Genomic DNA, 25,485 nt, shown 5'->3' with positions numbered 1-25,485 from the left:
TAAGATGAATTGTTCAATAGTAAGCTAATTCTAATTTTTCATTTTGAAATTATATCAAAGGTTCATCTAATGAAAATAATCTGTAATTTAACTATGAAAAGAGAAAGGTGCTGCTAAGAGTTGAAGTTAGGATCTCCTGTTTTCCATAAAGACACTTTAACCACCTAGGCCAGAGAACCTGCATGACAAACTTTACTGGATATGATAACAGAATGGAGTGCAATAGAAATCTTATTTTTCAATTTTCTTTTCTAAGTTAATACAACTCTGTTGTCAAACACTATAGGTGAGAAGACCAAATTTATTTTAAAATACTTCCTTAATGAGTGACTTACCCTACCTATAGAATATAAAATTATGTGTTGTGAGTAAAATGCATTAGTTAAATTGAACTTTCAATTTGTTTGTCGTCTCTTTCCTTTTCTTTAACATTCTCTTTTCCCCTATTCTTTTATGGTATTGCTTTGAAATTCTGCAAAACACAAAGTGTTTATTTCATTTGGTGATCAAGCATTCTAAAGTCAAGAGAACACTACTCTTGTTTTTAAACTATATTTAATGTTTACTTGAAGAAATTGAGTTTTAAAAGTTTGAACTAATTCTAAAGTGTTGCTGAAATTTGAAAACAGGACTTGCTATTTATGAGAGAGAAGCTTTGACCACTAAACAACAGCACCTACTTATCTTACAAACTATGAATAGCTGACTTTGTGGAGATGACTTGTCCTCACTGCCTTCAGTACAGTCTTGTTTATCTGTGGTGAAATGTTGAACAGAAAAGCATTCCCCACCACTTAAGAAGAATACCTACATTTTAGTTAAAAAGTACTTAGAAAAGTGGATTACATTTTTGAGTGGTTTACACATAATAATTGTAGAGGAATACATCAATTGTCTTCAACTCTAGGGTTTTAGTTCATATATACCTTCCTATTTGATTTACTCTTCTTTGTACATTCAAAGTAGTGCTCCTGTTACCATGAAAATTCTCTGAATTTTATTTAATATTAAGATGACTCAGATTTTTCATTTTTAAATGGTGTTAGAAAAGCATCTCAGGAAACTGATCTGTAATCTAACAATTAAAATATGAAGGTGCTGCTGAGATTTGAACTCAGGATCTCCTGTTTACTAGACAGGCGCTTTAACCAGCTAAGCCACAGCACCTGTCTGACAAAGTTTATTGAAATAGTTAGCTGAATGGAGTGAAATAGAAATCAGTTTTGTTTTTTTAATTTTCTTTTCTAAGTTCACACAACTCGGTTCTGAAACACTGTAGATGAGAACACCAAATTTATTTAAAAATACTTCCATAAGAGGTGGCTTACCGTTCTTCTAATATATTGAATTATGTCTTGTGAGTGAAATGCATTAGTTAAATTCAACTCTAAATTGAATTTTCATCTCTTTCCTGGTCTTTGTAATTCTCATTTCCCTTATTCATGCATGGTATTGCTTTGAAATTCTGCAAATACCAAGTGCTTATTTCATTATGAGATGAAGCATTCTAAAGTGAATAAGAGTCTACTCTTGTTTTTAAACTGTATTTAAAATTTTCTTGAAGAAATTAAATTCTATAAGTTTGGAGCAAATTAGAGGTACTGCTGAGATTTGAACTCAGGATTTCCTGTTTACGAGACAGGCGCTTTAACCACTAAGCCACAGCACCTCTTTGTCCTAAGGCGATTGAATAATTCACTTAGTTGCATTATTGGTTCTCAATGCCTTCTGTGGAGTCTTCTTTTTCTGTGTTATTACGTTAGACATAAAAGAATTCCCCATCACTTAAGAAGAATACCTAAGTCTTTGTTAAAAGGTACTCATAAAAGTAGATTACATTTCTGATGGATACAACTACCTGTGGATTCCTCACCTAATGAATACTCCAATGGCGCCAGCATTCGACGGAAATCTTCTTACTAGTCTCTGCACGTCGACGAGGACGTCACTCTAGCCCACGCGACGCCGTCTGACGTCATACAGGCAATAAGAGGTCCTCGACGACGTGCGGACGTCAGTTCCCTTTTTTCCGTGCATTCGAAACGGTTATCTTCGAGGGAGCAACTGTTACTTTTGTAGTTACAGTGTATTTTTGCTGCGTAGTCTTTCGCTGTGGTAATAATGTCGCAGAGAAAGTCTGGATTCAAGCCTTGTCGTGAGTGTGGAGGCAAGATGTCGGTGACGGATCCTCATTCCGATTGCCTTTGGTGTTTGAGCTCCGACCACGACGTCTCGACTTGTGATTCATGCCAGCACATGAATCCAAAGGCCCTCAAGGAACGTGAGGCGAAGCTGTTTATGGCGAAATCGAAGGAGAAGCATCACAAGAAGTCTTCTTCTCCAAGACATCGGTGTCATCGAGACTCCCGGCGCCGTAGAGAATCTCGGCGTCATTCGAAGGAGACTCGTTCCAGGTCTTCGGATCGGCGCCGAAGGACATGGGAGATCAGTCCCACGGTTACGCCGCATCCTTCGACGCCGTTGCCCTCTCCGGCGTCTCCAACTTCACCTGGACAGGCGTCGGTGATTGAGGTATTGGAGCCTCAGGTGTTTTCTCCGGCGTTGCAGACGTCGAGGCCGGCGTCGGGGTCGCCTCCGAGACAGGCACCCCAGTATCCGGTTTTTCCCACCCCTGGAGCCGATAGTTCCGCATTCTTGAATGCGATGTATGCCATCTTCCAACAGATGGCTCCAGGGAGTGCTCCGGCTGGGCCTTTGGCCTTTTCATTGGGTGATCCTGCGCCTCTTCGGCCGGCACCCTTTATGCCCTTTCTCCCTTTTGGGAACGTGGGCTCGGCGCCAGTGTCGGCGCCAGTGGCCGCTCCGGTGGCTTCAGAGGGATTGGCCCCGGGGATTTCCATCCCGTCGACGTCGACGTCGGGATTTCGGCCTGTGACTCCGGTGGGTCCATCTGCTTCGACTGCTCTTTCGTCGGCGCCGAAGTTACCTGTGGCGCCGGACGTGGCGTCGGTGGCTTCTGAAGATCGGCGCCGATCTTCGACTTCGGCGGAGGCATTGTCGACTCCGCGTATTGAACAACGGCTTCATTCGAGGAGACGTGCTCTCCGTGTATTAGAGGAGCAGGAGTACCAACGAGCCCTGGAGGAAGGAGAGCTAGAGGACTCGGGTGCGTGGTCTGGAGTCGGCCAGTGGGCTGGACACTTCCCCTGAGTGGGATCTTTCGTCCCCGGGAGAATACACTGAGGAGGCTGCTTCCTTTCATGCAGTGGTACGGAAGGCAGCTAGTTTTTTGGACCTGCCTTTGCCGGTGGTGGAGGCTAAACAAAACCTTTTAACAGAGGTGCTACATCCGGCCTCAGCTGCGGCGGAGCCTCTTTTGCCATTTAATGACGCTCTGCTGGATCCGGTGTTAGAGGTGTGGAAGAGGCCGGCATCTTCCCCAGCAGTTCACAGAGCCGTGGCCAGGAGGTATCGGGCGGCTGTACTGACCCTGGTTTTCTGTCTAGGCACCCTACGCTGGAGAGCTTGGTGGTGCAGGCCTCCTGTTCATCCAAGTCAGAGCCTGGTTCTTTCCCGACGGTGCCCGGGGACAGAGATTCAAAGAAACTAGAGGCGCAGTCCAAGAAGATTTTTTCGTCCTGCAGTCTGGCGTTGAAGGCCACCAACGCAACCTGTATCCTGGGGAGGTATATTCATGCTCTGATGGATGACATTTCCTCATCATTTACAGAGCTTCCCCAGGGTCTTTTGGATGTTGTTTCAAATGCCCAGGCTGCTGCGACCCAGATTATCCAGACGGGACTGGATACGACTGACTCGGTAGCCAGAGCAATGGGCACAACTGTGGTGGCAAGGAGACAGGCCTGGCTCCGTAACTCGGGCTTTTCTGCGGATGTACAGTCCACATTGTTGGATCTCCCGTTTGATGGGGACAAACTGTTTGGAGCCAAGGCTGATTCGGCCTTGGAACGTTTTAAGGAGAGCAGGGCCACGGCTAAGTCGTTAGGGCTCCAGGCTCCTTCTTCCACGGCCTCTTCCAGATTTTTCAGGAGGTTTCGTGGATTTGGGCGTGGCTCTTCCTTCTCTTCCTTTCGGGGAAGATATCAGCAACCTGCCTCTTCCCATCCCTATAGATCTTTTAGGGGGAGAGGTAGGGTCCGCACCAGAGGAGCCTCTCAGCAGCACTCTGCCTCTTCCTCATCCTCTGGCGGGGTGCAGCAGGGGAAGCAGCCTTAGGCTTCCACCATTTCCCACTCACTCCTCTCCTGTAGGGGGAAGATTACAGCATTTTCTCACCAAATGGAAGACTTTTACAACGGACACTTGGGTTCTCGGTATTGTGGGAAAAGGCTACACCCTTCCCTTTCGGGAGTTCCCGCCCCTCATCCCGCCCCGCCCTTCTTATTGTTCAGAAGAACACCTCCTGTTGCTAGAACAGGAGGTACAAGCCCTCCTTTCAAAGGGCGCGGTGGAGTTGGTCCCAGAGCAGGAAAGTGGTCGAGGATGTTACTCAAGGTATTTCCTGATTCCCAAGAAGGATGGTCGGTTGAGACCAATCCTGGACCTGAGGATCTTGAATTGGTTCCTCAAGCAGGAAAAGTTCAAGATGCTGACCCTAGCACAGGTGCTTTTGGCGTTGAACAAGGAAGACTGGATGGTGTCTGTCGACTTGCAGGATGCTTACTTTCATATCCCGATACTCAAGTCACACAGGAAGTATCTCCGGTTTGTGGTGGGATCGCAGCACTATCAGTTTGCGGTCCTTCCGTTTGGTCTTACTTCAGCACCTCGAGTCTTCACGAAGGTGATGTCGGTGGTTGCGGCAGAACTCAGAAGGAAGGGGATAGCAGTATTCCCTTACTTGGACGACTGGTTGATCAAAGCCAAGTCCCCGGAGCTTGTGTTGCATCATCTGCAGTCAACAACCCAGTTGTTGTTCGACCTGCGTTTTTCGGTGAACGAGCCCAAATCTCACCTAGAGCCCTCTCAGCGCCTCCTGTTCATAGGGGCAGTACTGGATACAACATTGGGTCGGGCCTTTCCTCCGCCTCAGCGGATTCAAGATATTCAGGATTTGGTTCCAATGTTTCGAAATGGAGCGGTAGTTCCAGTCCTCAAGGTCCTTCGTCTGCTCGGTCTGTTTGCCTCCTGCATTCTGTTGGTCACGCATGCTCGCTGGCACATGAGGGCTCTTCAGTGGTGCCTCCGAAGGCAGTGGTCTCAACACAAAGGGGATCTAGAGAGTCCTGTCAAGATCTCCAGAGATGCTGCTGTGGATTTGAAGTGGTGGATTGCAAGCAGCAATCTTTCACAAGGAAAGCCGTTCCAGCAGTCGCCACCAGTGGCCACAGTCATAACGGATGCTTCCACTCTAGGGTGGGGAGCTCATCTGGGGGATCTGGAGATCAAAGGTCTTTGGTCTCCAGAGGAACAGATGTTTCACATCAATCTGTTAGAGTTACGGGCTGTACGTCTGGCTCTCAAGGCCTTCCTCCCTTCCCTTCGTGGTCAGTCGGTACAGGTCCTAACGGACAATACTACCACGATGTGGTACATAAACAAGCAGGGAGGAGTGGGGTCGTACCTTCTCTGCAGAGAAGCTCTTCGACTATGGTCCTGGGCAAAGGACCATCAGATTTGCTTGATAGCAAACCATCTGGCCGGAGTCTTGAACGTGCGTGCAGACAGTCTCAGTCGCCAATTCTCGGCAGACCACGAGTGGCGTCTCCATCCAGATCAAGTCCGTTTAATCTTCCAGAGGTGGGGGTTTCCTCGGGTAGATCTGTTTGCCACTCGAGAGAACGCGCATTGTCCGTTATTCTGCAGCCTCCAGTATCCGATGCAGGGAGCGTTGGGGGACACGTTTCAAATAACCTGGTGCGGCCAGTTGCTTTACGCGTTTCCTCCCATACCCTTGATTCCTCGAGTATTGAGGAAGATTCGCCAGGACCGGGCTCTAGTCATCCTAATAGCTCCGGATTGGCCAAGGAGGGTATGGTACTCCGACCTTCTCCAACTCTCAATGTGCCCTCCGCTCCGTCTCCCTTTCAGGGCAGACCTCCTCTCGCAGTCGCAGGGGCAGGTTCTACACCCCAACCTCCTGAGTCTGCACCTACATGCCTGGAGATTGAACGGGGCAACCTGAGTTCCTTCTCTCTCCCGCCTGAGGTAGTGGATGTTATATTAGCGGCCAGGCGACACTCCACTAAATCTATCTACGCTAATAGATGGTCTAAATTTGTTGCGTGGTGTGGAGAGAGGCAGATTGATCCTTTGCATGCTCATCTATCGGACGTTTTGTCTTTTGCTCTGTCTCTAGCGCAGAAAGGTTGTGCAGTGGCTACCATTAAGGGTTATTTATCGGCCTTGTCAGCCTTCATATGTCTTCCAGACCAACCATCTTTATTTAAATCCCCTATTGTTATCAGATTCTTGAAAGGTCTTCTAAATAAATATCCTCCAAAGCCATTCGTTATGCCGCAATGGGATTTGTCCTTGGTCCTGACTTTCCTTATGGGGTCCCCTTTTGAACCTATGCATTCTTGCCCCTTAAGGTATTTGGTTTTAAAAACAGTCTTCCTGATAGCTATAACATCAGCAAGGAGAGTGAGTGAGTTGCAGGCCTTATCAGTAAAGCCCCCTTATACAACTTTTTATGGGGATAAGGTGGTGTTGAGGACCAAGGCTGCTTTCCTCCCGAAGGTTGTTTCACCTTTCCATTTGGCTCAGGCAATTACTTTGTCCACGTTCTATCCTCCGCCTCATCCTTCCAAAGAGGAAGAAAGACTGCACCGTCTGGACCCAAAGAGAGCGTTGAGCTTCTTTATTGATAGAACAAAGGATTTCAGGCTGGAGGATCAGCTGTTTATTGGATACGTGGGCAAGAGGAGAGGAAAGGCAGTCCACAAGAGAACACTATCCAGGTGGGTTGTTCTTTGCATTAAAATCTGTTACTCTTTGGCAAAGAAGGATCCTCCTGAGGGCATTAGAGCTCATTCCACCAGAGCTAAGTCGGCCACTTCGGCCTTGGCCAGAGGTGTTCCTGTGGTCGACATCTGCAAGGCCGCAACTTGGTCGTCCCTTCACACTTTTGCAAAACATTACTGTTTGGATTCTGAGGTTAGAAGGGACGGCCATTTTGCATGGTCAGTGCTGCAGGATTTCTTGGTTTGACCATTTAGGCACCCACCGCCGGGCGTGGTACTGCTTTGGGACTCTATTCATTAGGTGAGGAATCCACAGGTAGTTGTATCCATCAGAAGAACGAGTTACTTACCTTCGGTAACGACTTTTCTGGTGGATACATTAGCTACCTGTGGATTCCTCACGGTACCACCCGCCTCCCCGTTGCCTTTCTGGTCTTACCAAGTAATCCTTGAGTACGCTCCTCTTGGTCTTTGAGGGTGCAATAGATGTTGTATATATTATATTTATATATATGTATATATGTATATATCTTTGTGTATATACTTGATGTGTATATATATATATTTAAAAAAAAAAAAAGAGAGAGTTATATATATATATAAAAGATTTACAGTTATTCATGCAATGTTGTGTATTTTTACAATGTAATGGGATGTTGCCTTGCTCTTTCATTGCATTGCCTGGTTGTTCTCATGCACGTAAAAAATGATTGGTACTGACGTCCGCACGTCGTCGAGGACCTCTTATTGCCTGTATGACGTCAGACGGCGTCGCGTGGGCTAGAGTGACGTCCTCGTCGACGTGCAGAGACTAGTAAGAAGATTTCCGTCGAATGCTGGCGCCATGGGAGTATTCATTAGGTGAGGAATCCACAGGTAGCTAATGTATCCACCAGAAAAGTCGTTACCGAAGGTAAGTAACTCGTTCTTTTGAGTGTTTCACAAATTATTATTGTAGAGGATTTGCATCACTTTTCCTCTTCAACTCCATGGTTTGATTTCCTATTTATCTTCCTCTTTGATATACCCTTCATTTTACATTCACAGTCTAGCTTCTGTCATTTTGAAAATACTCTGAATTTTATTTAGTATCAAGATGAATTGTTCAATAGTAAGCTGATTCAAATTTTTCATTTTTAAATTATATCAAAGGTTCATCTAATGAAAATAATCTGTTATTTAACTATGAAAAGAGAAAGGTGCTGCTAAGAGTTGAAGTTAGGATCTCCTGTTTTCCATAAAGACACTTTAACCACCTAGGCCACAGAACCTGCATCACAAACTTTACTGGATCTGATAACAGAATGGAGTGCAATAGAAATCTCGTTTTTCAATTTTCTTTTCTAAGTTGATACAACTCTGTTGTCAAACACTATGGGTGAGAAGACCAAATTTATTTTAGAATACTTCCTTAATGAGTGACTTACCCTACCTATAGAATATAAAATTATGTGTTGTGAGTAAAATGCATTAGTTAAATTGAACTTTCAATTTCTTTGTTGTCTCTTTCCTTTTCTTTAACATTCTCCTTTCCCCTATTCTTTTATGGTATTGGTTAGAAATTCTGCAAAACACAAAGGGGGTGATTCTAACCCTGGCGGTCGGTGTTAAAGCGGCGGCCAACCCGCCAACAGGCTGGCGGTCCAAAAAATGGAATTCTGACCCTGGCGGGAACCGCCAACACAGCCCGCCAACTTAACACTCCGACCGCCGCGGCGGTACAGACAAACAGCGCGGCGGTCACCGCCAACAGGCAGGCGGCAGACAATGTACCGCCCACACTATCATAACTCACCAATCCGCCACCTTTTCCGGGGCGGGAGCACCGCCGATAAAAACACGGCGGAAACAGACTACGAACGGGAAAACGCTCACCAAAACACACTCCACGAGTACGGAGGACAGCATGGAAGCCGAATTAAACATCCTACCTGCTCTCGTCTACCTTTTCATCTACCACGAGTACGAAGTCCGGCGCAGACGACAACGGTGAGTACTGCACCTACGACACACGGGAGGGGGAGGACGAAAGGTTACGGGCACACACATATGCGACCCCCCCCCCCCCCCCCAATCATGTACTCACCAATGCAGAGCACCAAGTCACAGTGACACCACCCAAACACCCCTGAAAAATGCTAGGACATAATCATATTTGGAATAAATATTTATGTACCAAAAAGCTCCAGAAAATTAGCGTACAACCATGAAAGATATCCACAACAAAACAAATGACATACACATCAGTGTATAACTGAAGTACCAAGTCCTGCACATCCTACGAATTCAGCATGTCCGTGGGCCAAAGTCTTGAGAAACAAGGGCAAAGCCCACACAGGAGACCTGAGTCCTTTGGAGAGAACACTGCAGGGGCATCAGATGTAAAAACTACAGGCACCTCAGGGGGAAGGGAAGGGGGGGGCACCACAGCCACATGAGTCCACGACGCCAGATCCACGAGGAGCCACCATGCCCACAGGACCATCCTGGGGAGTGCAAAGCCACAGTCTCTCAATGTCTCTACAGTGGGTGGGCTGCCCACTGGACCATCCTGGGGAGTGCAAAGCCACAGTCTCTCAATGTCTCTACAGTGGGTGGGCTGCCCACTGGGCCATCCTGGGGAGTGCAAAGCCACAGTCTCTCAAGTCTCTGCAGTGGGTGGATTGCCCACTGGACCATCCTGGGGAGTGCAAAGCCACAGTCTCTCAATGTCTCTACAGTGGGTGGGCTGCCCACTGGACCATCCTGGGGAGTGCAAAGCCACAGTCTCTCAATGTCTCTACAGTGGGTGGGCTGCCCACTGGGCCATCCTGGGGAGTGCAAAGCCACAGTCTCTCAAGTCTCTGCAGTGGGTGGATTGCCCACTGGACCATCCTGGGGAGTGCAAAGCCACAGTCTCTCAATGTCTCTACAGTGGGTGGGCTGCCCACTGGACCATCCTGGGGAGTGCAAAGCCACAGTCCATCAGGTGGATGACAGTCTCCACTGGTCAAGGAGGAGGCATGGTGGGCACAGTGAACCATCAACGGTGCTTGAGACGGCGGTGCCCTGTTCAGCGGTGCTTGAGACGGCGGGGCCCAGCGGAGCGGTGCTTGAGACGGCGGGGCCCAGCGGAGCGGTGCTAGAGAGGAAGGGCCCAGCGGAGCGGTGCTTGAGAAGAAGGGCCCAGCGGAGCGGTGCTTGAGAAGAAGGGCCCAGCGGAGCGGTGCGTGAGAGGAAGGGCCCAGCGGAGCGGTGCTTGAGACGGCGGGGCCCAGCGGAGCGGTGCTTGAGAGGAAGGGCCCAGCGGAGCGGTGCTTGAGAAGAAGGGCCCAGCAGAGCGGTGCTTGAGAAGAAGGGCCCAGCGGAGCGGTGCGTGAGAGGAAGGGCCCAGCGGAGCGGTGCTTGAGACGGCGGGGCCCAGCGGAGCGGTGCTTGAGAGGAAGGGCCCAGCGGAGCGGTGCTTGAGAAGAAGGGCCCAGCGGAGCGGTGATTGAAATGAAGGGCCCAGCGGAGCGGTGCGTGAGAGGAAGGGCCCAGCGGAGCGGCGCTTGAGAGGAAGGGCCCAGCGGAGCGGTGCTTGACAGGAAGGGCCCAGCGGAGCGGTGCTTGAGACGGCGGGGCCCAGCGGAGCGGTGCTTGACAGGAAGGGCCCAGCGGAGCGGTGCTTGAGACGGCGGGGCCCAGCGGAGCGGTGCTTGAGAGGAAGGGCCCAGCAGAGCGGTGCTTGAAATGAAGGGCCCAGCGGAGCGGTGCGTGAGAGGAAGGGCCCAGCGGAGCGGTGCTTGAGAGGAAGGGCCCAGCGGAGCGGTGCTTGAGACGGCGGGGCCCAGCGGAGCGGTGCTTGAGAGGAAGGGCCCAGCGGAGCGGTGCTTGAGAAGAAGGGCCCAGCGGAGCGGTGCTTGAGAAGAAGGGCCCAGCGGAGCGGTGCGTGAGAGGAAGGGCCCAGCGGAGCGGTGCTTGAGACGGCGGGGCCCAGCGGAGCGGTGCTTGAGAGGAAGGGCCCAGCAGAGCGGTGCTTGAGAAGAAGGGCCCAGCGGAGCGGTGCTTGAAATGAAGGGCCCAGTGGAGCGGTGCGTGAGAGGAAGGGCCCAGCGGAGCGGTGCTTGAGAGGAAGGGCCCAGCGGAGCGGTGCTTGAGACGGCGGGGCCTAGCGGAGCGGTGCTTGAGAGGAAGGGCCCAGCGGAGCGGTGCTTGAAATGAAGGGCCCAGCGGAGCGGTGCGTGAGAGGAAGGGCCCAGCGGAGCGGTGCTTGAGAGGAAGGGCCCAGCGGAGCGGTGCTTGAGACGGCGGGGCCCAGCGGAGCGGTGCTTGAGAGGAAGGGCCCAGCGGAGCGGTGCTTGAGAAGAAGGGCCCAGCGGAGCGGTCCTTGAGAAGAAGGGCCCAGCGGAGCGGTGCGTGAGAGGAAGGGCCCAGCGGAGCGGTGCTTGAGACGGCGGGGCCCAGCGGAGCGGTGCTTGAGAGGAAGGGCCCAGCGGAGCGGTGCTTGAGAAGAAGGGCCCAGCGGAGCGGTGCTTGAAATGAAGGGCCCAGCGGAGCGGTGCGTGAGAGGAAGGGCCCAGCGGAGCGGTGCTTGACAGGAAGGGCCCAGCGGAGCGGTGCTTGACAGGAAGGGCCCAGCGGAGCGGTGCTTGAGACGGCGGAGCCCAGCGGAGCGGTGCTTGACAGGAAGGGCCCAGCGGAGCGGTGCTTGAGACGGCGGGGCCCAGCGGAGCGGTGCTTGAGAGGAAGGGCCCAGCGGAGCGGTGCTTGAAATGAAGGGCCCAGCGGAGCGGTGCGTGAGAGGAAGGGCCCAGCGGAGTGGTGCTTGAGAGGAAGGGCCCAGCGGAGCGGTGCTTGAGACGGCGGGGCCCAGCGGAGCGGTGCTTGAGACGGCGGGGCCCTGTTCAGCGGTGCCTATCTCCACGGCGGGGCCCTGTTCAGCGGTGCTCTTCTGCACCGCGGGCCCTGTTCAGCGGTGCCTATCTCCACGGCGGGGCCCTGTTCAGCGGTACTCTTCTGCACCGCGGGCCCTGTTCAGCGGTGCCTATCTCCACGGCGGGGCCCTGTTCAGCGGTACTCTTCTGCACCGCGGGCCCTGTTCAGCGGTGCCTATCTCCACGGCGGGGCCCTGTTCAGCGGTACTCTTCTGCACCGCGGGCCCTGTTCAGCGGTGCCTATCTCCACGGCGGGCCCTGTTCAGCGGTACTCTTCTGCACCGCGGGCCCTGTTCAGCGGTGCCTATCTCCACGGCGGGGCCCTGTTCAGCGGTACTCTTCTGCACCGCGGGCCCTGTTCAGCGGTGCTCATCCAGCAGGTCAAGGGAGCCAGACCTGGCCTGGACTCCCTGTTCAGTCGCCCTCGGACCGTGACGTTTCTGGACCCTTCGGGGACGGACTCCTGGCCTCCTTAGTGTCCTCCTTCCCAGCTGGGATGTGGCATGTGGGGTCCACCTTCTCCGCGCTCCTGCTGCCCTTCCGCTCCTTTGATGGGGCTCTCGGGCCCTTGCCTCCCCCAGATGGTGTGGGTGGTGAAGTGGCCGCACATTGCTCCTTGGGGGCAGCCCTGTCGGTCCTCGCACGGCGGTCCTTGGTTTTGCGGGTCCTCTTGCCGGGGGGGGGGGCTGGACGTGTCCTTGCTGCTGATCGATGTGTCACTGCTGGCAAAGGGTGGGCTCCAGAACCCAGGCACAACAGTGACACCCGAAGCTGGGCTGGTGGTGGCTGCGGTGCTCTTGGGACTCTTTGAAGATGGATGGGGGAGGTCATCGGGGGGAAAGAGGTTAAGGTTAGCCAGGAAAAGTTTTTTAGGGCCAAGGTAAAGGGTAAGAGAAGTGGAGATGGAAGTGGAGGTAGAGGAGGTGGTTGTAGGAGAGTCAGGTGTGCTGTCATTGGGTGAAGGTGCTGGTGCTGTAGGCTGTCGTGAGGTGGATGGCTGTTGGGTGGGTGGCTGCCTGCGTTTGTGTGTCTTGGAAGAGGGGGTGACAGACACAGTGGGAGAGGACACAGGGGACGTGTACATGGCAGTGGGGGTGGTGACTGCACGAGTGTGGACTGTACTGGAGGGTGAGGTGGTGATGGAAGCACTGGCTGATGTTGGGGTGCATGCAGGTGTGAGTGTAGACGTCACAGGGAGGGAGGAGGGAGACGAGGAGGAGGGGGACACAGGGGTGGCAGTGGCTGTTGGCATGTCTGCATCTGGGTGTTGCTCGGGTGAGTGTTTGCGGGATCTGTGGTGCTTGTGTTTGGATGAGCTGCTCTTGGGTGTTGAGGTGTGTGCAGGCTGGTCTGATGGTGTGGATGGGATAGGCTGAGGAACAGGAGACAGAGACAGGCTGGAGGCAGTCAGAAGAGGGAGGCTGGAAACAGGGACAATGGCTGCCGTCAGTGCTGAGGCCAGAGCAGTGAATGCTTGTTGATGGGCAGCCTGACCCGAATGAATGCCCTCCAGGTACGCATTGCTCTGTTGCACCTCCCTTTGCACACCCTGGATGGCATTCAGAAGGGTCGTCTGCCCAACAATGAGCGTCCTTACCAGGTCAATGAGCTCCGCACTGAGGGCAGCAGGGGCAACAGGGGCAGGGGCTGAGGTGCCTGGGGCGAAGGAGACGCGCGCCTTCCTGGGCGAACCGGCACGGAGCGAAGACTGAGGGGCTGCTGGGAGGGCGGGGCTGGTGCGCTGGGTGGCGGCTGTACCTGTAGAGGCGGGGGCACGGATGTTGCCGCCACCCCTAGGGAGCTCCCATCCGAGGACGTGTCGCTTTCGCTGCTCTCACCAGCGGTCCCCGTCGTGGTGCTCCCCTCGCCCTCCGGATCACTGGTGCCCTCGGTGTCTGTTCCTGGGCCCACCGGGGCCTTGTGTCCTGCAGCTCCCTCGTGCTCCGATGCCATATCTCCTCCGCCTGATGATGCTAATGCACACATGCACAAGAAGATGAAGAGAAAGGGTGGGGGGAGAAAAAAGAAGACCAGGTTGAGTGCATGCAATGTCAACACCGTTGGCGGAGAGGACAGACACAGGTGCCTAATGCACTAAGCCGCGCATTCGGGGTACACTACTCAGTACTACTGACTAAGACAACAGGCCAAGAGACGTCAAACGCGCACATGGGAGATGCTGGACCTTCAATGGCTGTACTTGTCACCCTACAGAGGTGGGGGCCGGGGGCACAGGGCCATGCCTAAGGGAGAGGACTACACTACAGAAAGCGCCCTGGCCTAATGTCACCCACAGCCCTCCTCCCCCACCCAGACGCCTCCACTGCGCAGAAAGATAGGAGAATGTGCTGATACTCACCCCCTTGTGTCTGCTGTGATGTCTTAAAGCGCCCATCCAATTCAGGGTAGGCCACCGCCAGGATCCGGGACATCAGGGGGGTCATGGTGCGACTGGCACCCCTCCTAGGTTGGGAGGCCATCCCCAGCAGTGTTTCTGCCGCCTTCCTTGTTCCGCGGCGGATGTCCTCCCACCTCTTGCGGCAGTGGGTGCCCCGTCTGTTGTGGACCCCCAAGGTCCGGACTTCCTTGGCGATGGCACGCCAAATCTCGATCTGATGGGCGCTGACCTATTAGACATGTACAGGGTGGAAAGGAAGAAATCATCAATGGCCTGCATGTTAGATGTAATTGGCCCCCCCCCACCCACTTTGCCATATGGCACATGCTCTCATCTGTCGGGCGTTGCACTCCTCATTCGCCCCCCACCCCACCAACTTACATCCACCCCAATCCACACAGGCATAGCCCATTCCATTAGCACCCGGGGTACTCACTTGTTGGTCTGGAGGACCGTAGAGTAGCGCATACTGGGGGAGGACCCCATCCACGAGCTTGTCCAATTCTTCAGACGTGAAGGCAGGGGCCCTTTCCCCAGTCGCAGCAGCCATTGTATCTTCCAGACCGAGGTCACAGCAGCACTTGCAGTATAGGTCCTCTCCTGTGGATGATCAGGTCTCGAGTGATTAAGCAGATAGAAAATGGCGGTCACGTCCGCGGCGGTGCGTACCGCGGCGGTGCGTACCGCGACCGCCGGCGCACTTCGTTATTGGCTCCTGAAACCCATAGGCTTCAATGTTAACCAATGCGGCTTTGCGCCGCGGTCTTCGACCGCCTACCGCCACGGTGTGCCCCGCCAGCGCAGTGACCTCACATCCCATTGTCCCACTTCACAGGTCAGGCAGCCGCCATTTCAAGGGCCCACATGGCTTAATTTTGACTGCGACACACAGGCCTAGGCCTTGCATTGCCACACATACACGCCTTTCAACCCATTGCCATTCTTTAACTGTGCAAGCTGTCTGTACGTACCTGTGGTTTGGCTGACTCTGTGCTCCATTTTGTCCTTCCTAGGCACCGTCCGCTGGGACTTGGGATGAGAAGGAGGAATCCTCGCGTGTACCGACCGCTGGTGGACCTGTCGACAATGGAAGAACGCCATATAATCCTTCGATACCGACTTGACCGTGCCACTATCCATGAACTGTGTGCCCAGCTGGAGCCAGCCCTGATGTCCCCCATCCGCCAACCCACAGGGATTCCCCCTCTGGTGCAGGTTTTGTCAGTCCTCCATTTTTTGGCCAGTGGGTCATTCCAGACCACAGTGGCCATGTCATCTGGAATGTCTCAGGCTATGTTTTCTAAGATTTTGAGCAGAGTGTTGTCTGCCCTGATGAAACTCATGCGGAGCTACATCATTTTCCCCGAGGAGGGTGACTTGCCCACAGTGAAGGGTGATTTCTATGCCCTTGGACATATCCCCAACATCATTGGTGCCATTGATGGGACCCATGTGGCTTTGGTACCCCCAAAAGACGATGAGCAGGTGTACCGAAACAGAAAGAATTATCATTCGATGAATGTCCAGGTGGTCTGTTTGGCTGACCAGTACATCTCCCATGTAAATGCCAAGTTCCCAGGGTCAGTGCATGACACGTATGTGATGCGAAATAGCAGCATCCCCTATGTGATGGAGCAGCTACAGAGACAACGTGTGTGGCTAATAGGTGACTCTGGTTACCCCAACCTGCCGTGGCTACTGACCCCAGTAAGGAATCCCCGGACAAGGGCAGAGGAACGCTACAATGAGGCCCATGGGCGTACAAGGAGGGTGATTGAGCGAACCTTTGGCCTCCTGAAGGCCAGGTTTAGGTGCCTGCATATGACTGGTGGATCCCTAATGTACTCACCAAAGAAGGTGTGCCATATGATCGTGGCGTGCTGTATGCTTCACAACCTGGCTTTGCGACGCCAGGTGCCTTTCCTGCAGGAGGATGGTCCAGATGGTGGTGTTGTAGAAGCCGTGGAGCCTGTGGAGAGTGAAGAGGAGGAAGACTCTGAGGACGACACAGACAATAGGGACAGAGTGATACAACAGTATTTCCAGTAACACCCAGGTAAGAATCACCCACGCCATTTCACAATTGCTTCTAGCCTCCTGCATCTATACTTTCTGTAGTTCCCCACAGATGTTTTTTATTAATTTATGCCTTTCCCTTCCCTTCTCAGTGCTGTCTGACTCAGTACCTGACTTCTGCTTGGTTCGCCCATGAAATACAGCGTATTGACATTGGTATGTTGTCATGACTAATTGACAGAACAGAAATTGAACAGTAATATGTTATCCCTTTGTTAATAATACAGCATGACTCAAAACAGGTTTGTGTGCAAAATGTGATTTATTTACAGTGCTAGATACCGGTACATGTGATTCTAAGGGTGATGGGTGGGGGTGGAGGAATATCCATGGCAGAGTCCAGTTCTCAGTCTCACAGGTGCATTGTTCTTTTGCCTGTGGAAGGATGGAGCATAGGCAGTTCATGGTTGGACAGGGTGGCAATGTGGGACAGTGGGAAGACTTGAGGGGGTATGTCCTGCTGGCGGGGGTCTTGACATCCTACTCTTGTCTTTTTCTTTGGTCTCAGGCTCCTCTTACGGGGTGGTTGTTCTTCAGCAGGAAGTGGGGTTCTGGGGGGCTGTCGAGGTGTTGGGACCTCCTGTCCACTAGCTCCGGCGGAGGTGGTAGGATGTTCCTGGTCCGGCCTAGTGACAGGGGCCCTGTGTGGTGCACCATGGTCCCGCAACGCGTCCTCTATCCTGTGGAGGGCCAGGACGATGGTCCCCATTGCGGTCCCGATGATTCTCAGCTCCTCCCTGAACCCCATGTAGCGTTCTTCCTGCTGTGCCTGGATCTCAGTGAACCTGGCCAGTACCGTCGCCATCGTTTCTTGGGAGTGGTGGTATGCCCCCATGATGGTGGTGAGGGCCTCTTGGAGAGTGGGTTCCCTGGGCCTCTCCTCCCCCCCCTGTCGCACAGCAGCCCTCCGAGCTGCCCGGTTTCCCCCGGCCTCTGTCCCCTGGCCGGTGTGCCCGCTCCCACTGCCCCCAGGTCCCTGTTGTTGTTGGGGTGTCGGGTTAGCTTGGGTGCCCTGTAGTGGCGGACACACCGCTGATTGAGCTGTCCTAGAGACAGAGGCATGGGCCCGCTGGGTGGGAGCTGTGCTGGTGTCGGCAGAGGGGGTCGGGTCTGGTGTGGCCTGTGTCTGGGTGAGGGGAACCGACTGCCCAGAGGTCCCCGATGGTCCGGGCTGGTCATCAGGTTCACTGTCGACAGAGCTGCTATCCTCAGTGTGGGCCTGTTCCGGTGGTGGGATGGACACTTCTGGACCCTCCTGGCTGGTGTGTTGTCGTTCGGGTCCTGCATGGGGTAAGAGAGTTTGGTTATTGTTTCTGTGTGTGCAATAGCATGCGTGTTGTGGGTGCCCTTGTCCCCCAGTGCAGGCATTCCCTGGAGGGAGGTGTTGTGAGGGTATTTAGTGGGGGGGAGGGGTTAGTGCAGTGGTCATGCTTAGGTGATGGGTGCCCATGGTTTGTGTTGGCATGCAGGAGTTGGTGTTGGGATGGGTGGGTTGTGCTGGTGAGACATTGTCAGGAAGGATGTGTGCTCGGGGGTTGGGGGTGAGGGTGGGGGGTGTGGGTTGGCATGCTGGTGGGGTGTGGGGGATATAGTAGTTGAGATGGGACTTACCAGAGTCCATTCCTCCGGCTACTCCTGCGAGGCCCTGAGGATGCAGGATGGTCAAGACCTCTTGCTCCCACGATGTAAATTCGGGAGGGGTGGGTGGGGGTCCACCGCCAGTCTTCTGGACCGCGATGTTGTGCCTGGAGACCATCGATCGGACCTTCCCCCGTAGGTCGTTCCATCTTTTGCGGATGTCCTCCCTATTCCTGGGATGCTGTCCCACCGCGTTGACCCTGTCCACGATCCGCTGCCATAGCTCCGCCTTCCTGGCTATACTGGTGTGCTGCACCTGCGAGCCGAAGAGCTGGGGTTCCACTCTTAGGATTTCCTCCACCATGACCCGGAGTTCTTGGTCCGAAAATCGTGGATGCCTTTGGGGTGCCATGGGGTGGTGTGGGTGAGGTGTGGGGTGGTGTATGTGATGAGGAGTGTGTTGGTGAGTGGTGCTTTGTGCTACTATGTGGTGTGTGTGATGGTGTAGTGTGCCTCAGTGTGTCTTGCTTTGGATTGTCTGCTGTGTCTCTCTCTCCTTCTCTCAGTAATTGGGGTCGCAAGGGTTTGTGGGTGATGTGGGTGTGTGTTTTATAGTTGGTTGATTGTGTGGGAGTGGTGTGTGTATGTGTATCAGGTGTGTGTTTTTCAAATTGTCCAATGTGGCTGTGTTTTGGTGATGTGTGTGTATTCTGACCGCGGCGGTGTGTAGCGCCAATGGAATACCGCGTTTGAATGACCGCCGTGTGGATTCGTGGGTCGTAATGGCATGGGCGTATTTCTGTTGGCGTGACGGTGGAGGTTTGGTCATCTCCAGTTTATCGCTGCCCGCCGATGTGGCGGGCTGCAGTGGAGGACGGATTTTTGGAGGTTTGGCCGTTGTGGGTCAGAATGACCGTGGCGGTTGACCGCGGCGGTGTTATGGCGGTCTTCTGACCGGCGGTAAGGGCATTTTACCGCCGAGGTCAGAATCACCCCCAAAGTGATTATTTCATTTGGAGATCAAGCATTCTAAAGTCAACAGAACACTACTCTTGTTTTTAAACTATATTTAATGTTTACTTGAAGAAATTGAGTTTTAAAAGTTTGAACTAATTCTAAAGTGTTGCTGAAATTTGAAAACAGGACTTCCTATTTATGAGAGAGAAGCTTTGACCACTAAACAACAGCACCTACTTATCTTACAAACTATGAATATCTGACTTTGTGGAGATGACTTGTCCTCACTGCCTTCAGTGCAGTCTTGTTTATCTGTGGTGAAATGTTGAACAGAAAAGCATTCCCCACCACTTAAGAAGAATACCTACATTTTAGTTAAAAAGTACTTAGAAAAGTGGATTACATTTTTGTGTGGTTTACACATAATAATTGTAGAGGAATACATCAATTGCCATCAACTCTAGAGTTTTAGTTCATATATACCTTCCTATTTGATTTACTCTTCCTTTTACATTCAAAGTATTGCTTCTGTTACCATGAAAATTCTCTGAATTTTGTTTAATATTAAGATGAACTGTCTATTAGTAAGATGACTCAGATTTTTCATTTTTAAATTGTGTAAGAGAACATGTCAGGAAACTGATCTGTAATTTAACCCCTTCGCTGCCAGGCCTTTTCCCCCTCCTGTGCCAGGCCTTTTTTTGCCTATTTGGGGCAGTTCGCGCTTAGGCCCTCATAACTTTTTGTCCACATAAGCTAACCAAGCCAAATTTGCGTCCTTTTTTTCCAACATCCTAGGGATTCTAGAGATACCCAGACTTTGTGGGTTCCCTTGAAGGAGGCCAAGAAATTGGCCAAAATACAGTGAAAACTTCGTTTTTTTCAAAAAAATTGGAAAAATTGGCTGCAGAAGAAGGCTTGTGGATTTCCCCCTGAAAATGGCATCAACAAATTGTTTGCAGTGCTAAACTCAGCAGCTTCCTAGCTTTCAGGAACAGGCAGACTTGAATCAGAAAACCCAATTTTTCAACACAATTTTGGCATTTTACTGGGGCATACCCCATTTTTGCAATTTTTTGTGCTTTCAGCCTCCTTCCAGTCAGTGACAGGAATGGGCATGAAACCAATGCTGGATCCCAGAAACCTAACCATTTCTGAAAAGTAGACAAAATTCTGAATTCAGCAAGGGGTCATTTGTGTAGATCCTACAAGGGTTTCCTACAGAAAATAACAGCTGAAAAAGAAAAATATTGAAATTGAGGTGAAAAAAACATAAATTTTTCTCTACGTTTTACTCTGTAACTTTTCCCTGCAATGTCAGATTATGGAAAGCAATATACTGTTACGTCTGCTGGACTCCTCTGGTTGCGGGGGTATATAGGGCTTGTAGGTTCATCAAGAACCTGAGGAACCCAGAGCCAATAAATGAGCTGCACCCTGCAGTGCGTTTTCATTCTATACCGGGTATACAGCAATTCATTTGCTGAAATATAAAGAGTAAAAAATTGCTATCAAGAAAACCTTTGCATTTCCAAAAAGGGCACAAGATAAGGTGCTGAGGAGCAGTGGTTATTTGCACATCTCTGAATTCCGGGGTGACCATACAAGCATGTGAATTATAGGGAATTTCTCAAATAGATGTCTTTTTTACACACTCTCCTATATTTGGAAGGAAAAAATGTAGAGAAAGACAAGGGGCAATAGCACTTGTTTTGCTAATCTATGTTCCCCCAAGTCTCCCGATAAAAATGATACCTCACTTGTGTGGGTAGGCCTAGCGCCCGCGACAGGAAACACCCCAAAGCGCAACGTGGACACATCCTAAATTTTGGGAGAAAACAGAGGGGTTTTTTGCGAAGTGCCTACCTGTAGATTTTGGCCTCTAGCTCAGCCGGCACCTAGGGAAACCTACCAAACCTGTGCATTTCTGAAAACTAGAGACCTAGGGGAATCCAAGGAGGGGTGACTTGCGGGGCTCGGACCAGGTTCTGTTACCCAGAATCCTTTGCAAACCTCAAAATTTGGCTACAAAAACACATGCTCCTCACATTTTTGTGGCAGAAAGTTCTTGAATCTGAGAGGAGCTACAAATTTCCTTCCACCCAGCGTTCCCCCAAGTCTCCCGATAAAAATGATACCTCACTTGCGTGGGTAGGCCTAGCGCCCACAACAGGAAACGCCCCAAAACGCAACGTGGACACATCCCATTTTTTGAAAGAAAACAGTGCCTACTTGTGGATTTTGGCCTGTAGCTCACCCGGCACCTAGGGAAACCTACCAAACCTGTGCATTTCTGAAAACTAGAGACCTAGGGGAATCCAAGATGGGGTGACTTGCGGGGCTCGGACCAGGTTCTGTTACCCAGAATCCTTTGCAAACCTCAAAATTTGGCTAAAAAAACACATGTTCCTCACATTTCTGTGGCAGAAAGTTCTGGAATCTGAGAGGAGCCACAAATTTCCTTCCACCCAGCGTTCCCCTAAGTCTCTCAATAAAAATGGTACCTCACTTTTGTGGGTAGGCCTAGCGCCCACGAAAGGAAATGGCCCAAAACACAACGTGGACAGAACATATTTTTTCACAGAAAACAGAGGTGTTTTTTGCAAAGTGCCTACCTGTGGAGTTTGGCCTCTAGCTCAGCCGGCCCCGGGAGGGGGGGGGCAGAAATGCCCTAAAATAAATTTGCCCCCCCAGCCCCCACCCCCCCGGGAGCGACCCTTGCCTAAGGGGTCGCTCCCCCTGTGTGACATTGGCGCCAAAAAACAAATCCCAGGTGCCTAGTGGTTTCTGCCCCCTTGGGGGCAGATTGACCTAAAATCTGCCAATCTGCCCCCAAAGGGGGGCAGAAATGGCCTAAATACAATTTGCCCCCCAGGGGAGCAACCCTTGCCTGATGGGTCGCTCCCCATCATGAAAAAAACAAACAAACAAAAAAAAACACAACAAAAAAAATTGCCCTGGTGCCCTGAGGGTTCTGCCCTCCCCTGGGGGCAGTTCGGCCTAGTAATAGGCCGATATGCCCCCAGGGGGGGCAGAAATGGCCTAAAATAAATTTGTCCCCCCCCCGGCCCCCACCCCCCCGGGAGCGACCCTTGCCTACGGGGTCGCTCCCCCTGCGTGACATTGGCGCCAAAAAACAAATCCCCGGTGCCTAGTGGTTTCTGCCCCCTTGGGGGCAGATTGACCTAAAATCGGCCAATCTGCCCCCAGGGGGGGCAGAAATGGCCTAAAATAAATGTGTCCCCCCCCTGGCCCCCACCCCCCCCGGGAGCGACCCTTGCCTACGGGGTCGCTCCCCCTGCGTGACATTGGCGCCAAAAAAAAAATCCCCGGTGCCTAGTGGTTTCTGCCTCCTTGGGGGCAGATTGACCTAAAATCGTCCAATCTGCCCCCAGGGGGGCAGAAATGGCCTAAATACAATTTGCCCCCCAAGGGGAGCGACCCTTGCCTGATGGGTCGCTCCCCATCTCTAAAAAAACAAACAAACAAACAAAAAAAAAATTGCCCTGGCGCCTAGAGGTTTCTGCCCCCCCCCGGGGGCAGATCAGCCTAATATTAGGCCGATCTGCCCCCGGGGGGGCAGAAATGGCCTAAAATAAATTTGCCCCCCCAACCCCCACCCCACCCGGGAGCGACCCTTGCCTACGGGGTCGCTCCCCCTGCGTGACATTGGTGCCACAAAACAAATCCCCGGTGCCTAGTGGTTTCTGCCCCCTTGGGGGCAGATTGACCTAAAATCGGCCAATCTGCCCCCAGGGGGGCAGAAATGGTCTAAATACAATTTGCCCCCCAGGGGAGCGACCCTTGCCTGATGGGTCGCTCCCCATCTCTAAAAAAAGAAACAACAAAAAAAAAAAAACACAAAAAAAAAATTTGCCCTGGCGCCTAGAGGTTTCTGCCCCCAGGGGGGGCAGAAATGGCCTAAAATAAATTGCCCTCCCCCCAGGGAGCGACCCTTGCCTAAGGGGTCGCTCCCTTTGCGTGAAATTCACGCAAAGAAATAATTCCCTGGTGTCTAGTGGTTTCTACCCCCCTTGGGGGCAGATTGGCCTCATCAAAATAGGCCAATCTGCCCCCAAGGGGGCAGAAATGGCCAAAATATAATTTTCCCCCAAGGGGAGCGCCCCTTACCTAAGGGGTCGCTCCCCACCAAAAAAAAAAGAAATGAAACATAAAAAATAAAAAAAATAAAAAAATGGTCCCTGGTGCCTAGAGGTTTCTGCCCCCCCTGGGGCCTAGCCCCCAAGTTCCCCTGTGCCCAGGACGAGATGATCTCGTCCAAGGCACAGGGGAACTGTAGCATTGGACGAGATCATCTCGTCCAAGGCACAGAAGGGGTTAACAATTAAAATATGAAGGTGCTGCTGAGATGTGAACTCAGGATGTCCTGTTTACTAGACAGGCGCTTTAACCAGCTAAGCCACAGCACCTGCATGACAAAGTTCTATGAAATAGTTAGCTGAATGGAGTGAAATAGAAATCAGTTTTGTTTTTTTAGTTTTCTTTTCTAAGTTCACACAACTCTGTTCTGAAACACTGTAGGTGAGAACACCAAATTTATTTAAAAATACTTCCATAAGAGGTGGCTTACCGTTCTTCTAGAATATTGAATTATGTCTTGTGAGTGAAATGCATTAGTTAAATTCAACTCTAAATTGAATTTTCATCTCTTTCCTGGTCGTTGTAATTCTCATTTCCCTTATTCATGCATGGTATTGCTTTGAAATTCTGCAAATACCAAGTGCTTATTTCATTATGAGATGAAGCATTCTAAAGTGAATAAGAGTCTACTCTTGTTTTTAAACTGTATTTAACATTTTCTTTAAGAAATTAAATTCTATACGTTTGGACCAAATTTGAGGTACTGCTGAGATTTAAACTCAGGATTTCTTGTTTACGAGACAGGCGCTTTAACCACTAAGCCACAGCACCTCTTTGTCCTAAGGCGATTGAATAATTCACTTAGTTGCATTATTGGTTCTCAATGCCTTCTGTGGAGTCTTCTTTTTCTGTGTTATTACTTTAGACATAAAATAATTCCCCATCACTTAAGAAGAATACCTAAGTCTTTGTTAAAAAGTACTCATAAAAGTAGATTACATTTTTGAGTGTTTCACAAATTATTATTGTAGAGGATTGCATCACTTTTCCTCTTCAACTCCATGGTTTTATTTCCTATTTATCTTCCTCTTTGATATACCCTTCATTTTACATTCACAGTCTAGCTTCTGTCATCTTGAAAATACTCTGAATTTTATTTAGTATTAAGATGAATTGTTCAATAGTAAGCTAATTCTAATTTTTCATTTTGAAATTATATCAAAGGTTCATCTAATGAAAATAATCTGTTATTTAACTATGAAAAGAGAAAGGTGCTGCTAAGAGTTGAAGTTAGGATCTCCTGTTTTCCATAAAGACACTTTAACCACCTAGGCCACAGAACCTGCATGACAAACTTTACTGGATCTGATAACAGAATGGAGTGCAATAGAAATCTCGTTTTTCAATTTTCTTTTCTAAGTTGATACAACTCTGTTGTCAAACACTATAGGTGAGAAGACCTCATTTATTTTAGAATACTTCCTTAATGAGTAACTTACCCTACCTATAGAATATTGAATTATGTGTTGTGAGTAAAATGCATTAGTTAAATTGAACTTTCAATTTGTTTGTCGTCTCTTTCCTTTTCTTTAACATTCTCTTTTCCCCTATTCATTTATGGTATTGCTTTGAAATTCTGCAAAACACAAAGTGTTTATTTCATTTGGTGATCAAGCATTCTAAAGTCAACAGAACACTACTCTTGTTTTTAAACTATATTTAATGTTTACTTGAAGAAATTGAGTTTTAAAAGTTTGAACTAATTCTAAAGTGTTGCTGAAATTTGAAAACAGGACTTCCTATTTATGAGAGAGAAGCTTTGACCACTAAACAACAGCACCTACGTATCTTACAAAATATGAATAGCTGACTTTGTGGAGATGACTTGTCCTCACTGCCTTCAGTGCAGTCTTGTTTATCTGTGGTGAAATGTTGAACAGAAAAGCATTCCCCACCACTTAAGAAGAATACCTACATTTTAGTTAAAAAGTACTTGGAAAAGTGGATTACATTTTTGAGTGGTTTACACATAATAATTGTAGAGGAATACATCAATTGCCTTCAACTCTAGGGTTTTAGTTCATATATACCTTCCTATTTGATTTACTCTTCCTTTTACATTCAAAGTATTGCTTCTGTTACCATGAAAATTCTCTGAATTTTGTTTAATATTAAGATGAACTGTCTATTAGTAAGATGACTCAGATTTTTCATTTTTAAATTGGGTTAGAGAACATGTCAGGAAACTGATCTGTAATTTAACAATTAAAATATGAAGGTGCTGCTGAGATTTGAACTCAGGATCTCCTGTTTACTAGACAGGCGCTTTAACCAGCTAAGCCACAGCACCTGTGTGACAAAGTTTATTGAAATAGTTAGCTGAATGGAGTGAAATAGAAATCAGTTTTGTTTTTTTAATTTTCTTTTCTAAGTTCACACAACTCGGTTCTAAAACACTGTAGGTGAGAACACCAAATTTATTTAAAAATACTTCCATAAGAGGTGGCTTACCGTTCTTCTAATATATTGAATTATGTCTTGTGAGTGAAATGCATTAGTTAAATTCACCTCTAAATTTAATTTTCATCTCTTT

The 25,485-nt window shown here is 50.3% G+C and overlaps 5 non-coding genes across 5 annotated transcripts; all 5 read right to left on the bottom strand.

The window, feature by feature from the left end:
- Nucleotides 1-1,093: 1,093 nt before the first annotated feature.
- On the bottom strand, nucleotides 1,094-1,167 carry TRNAT-AGU (transfer RNA threonine (anticodon AGU)). Its single transcript has one exon. It is a non-coding gene; the product is annotated as a tRNA-Thr (tRNA).
- A 429-nt stretch (nucleotides 1,168-1,596) lies between these two features.
- On the bottom strand, nucleotides 1,597-1,669 carry TRNAT-CGU (transfer RNA threonine (anticodon CGU)). Its single transcript has one exon. It is a non-coding gene; the product is annotated as a tRNA-Thr (tRNA).
- Nucleotides 1,670-23,147: 21,478 nt separating this feature from the next.
- On the bottom strand, nucleotides 23,148-23,221 carry TRNAT-AGU (transfer RNA threonine (anticodon AGU)). Its single transcript has one exon. It is a non-coding gene; the product is annotated as a tRNA-Thr (tRNA).
- Nucleotides 23,222-23,650: 429 nt separating this feature from the next.
- On the bottom strand, nucleotides 23,651-23,723 carry TRNAT-CGU (transfer RNA threonine (anticodon CGU)). Its single transcript has one exon. It is a non-coding gene; the product is annotated as a tRNA-Thr (tRNA).
- A 1,445-nt stretch (nucleotides 23,724-25,168) lies between these two features.
- On the bottom strand, nucleotides 25,169-25,242 carry TRNAT-AGU (transfer RNA threonine (anticodon AGU)). The gene has a single exon. It is a non-coding gene; the product is annotated as a tRNA-Thr (tRNA).
- Nucleotides 25,243-25,485: the final 243 nt, after the last annotated feature.

Source organism: Pleurodeles waltl, chromosome 12 (genome assembly GCF_031143425.1).
Source record: "Pleurodeles waltl isolate 20211129_DDA chromosome 12, aPleWal1.hap1.20221129, whole genome shotgun sequence".
Taxonomy (NCBI): domain Eukaryota; kingdom Metazoa; phylum Chordata; class Amphibia; order Caudata; family Salamandridae; genus Pleurodeles; species Pleurodeles waltl.
The sequence above is the reverse complement of the archived record's forward strand: the minus strand, read 5'-3'. Positions and strand labels throughout refer to the sequence as shown.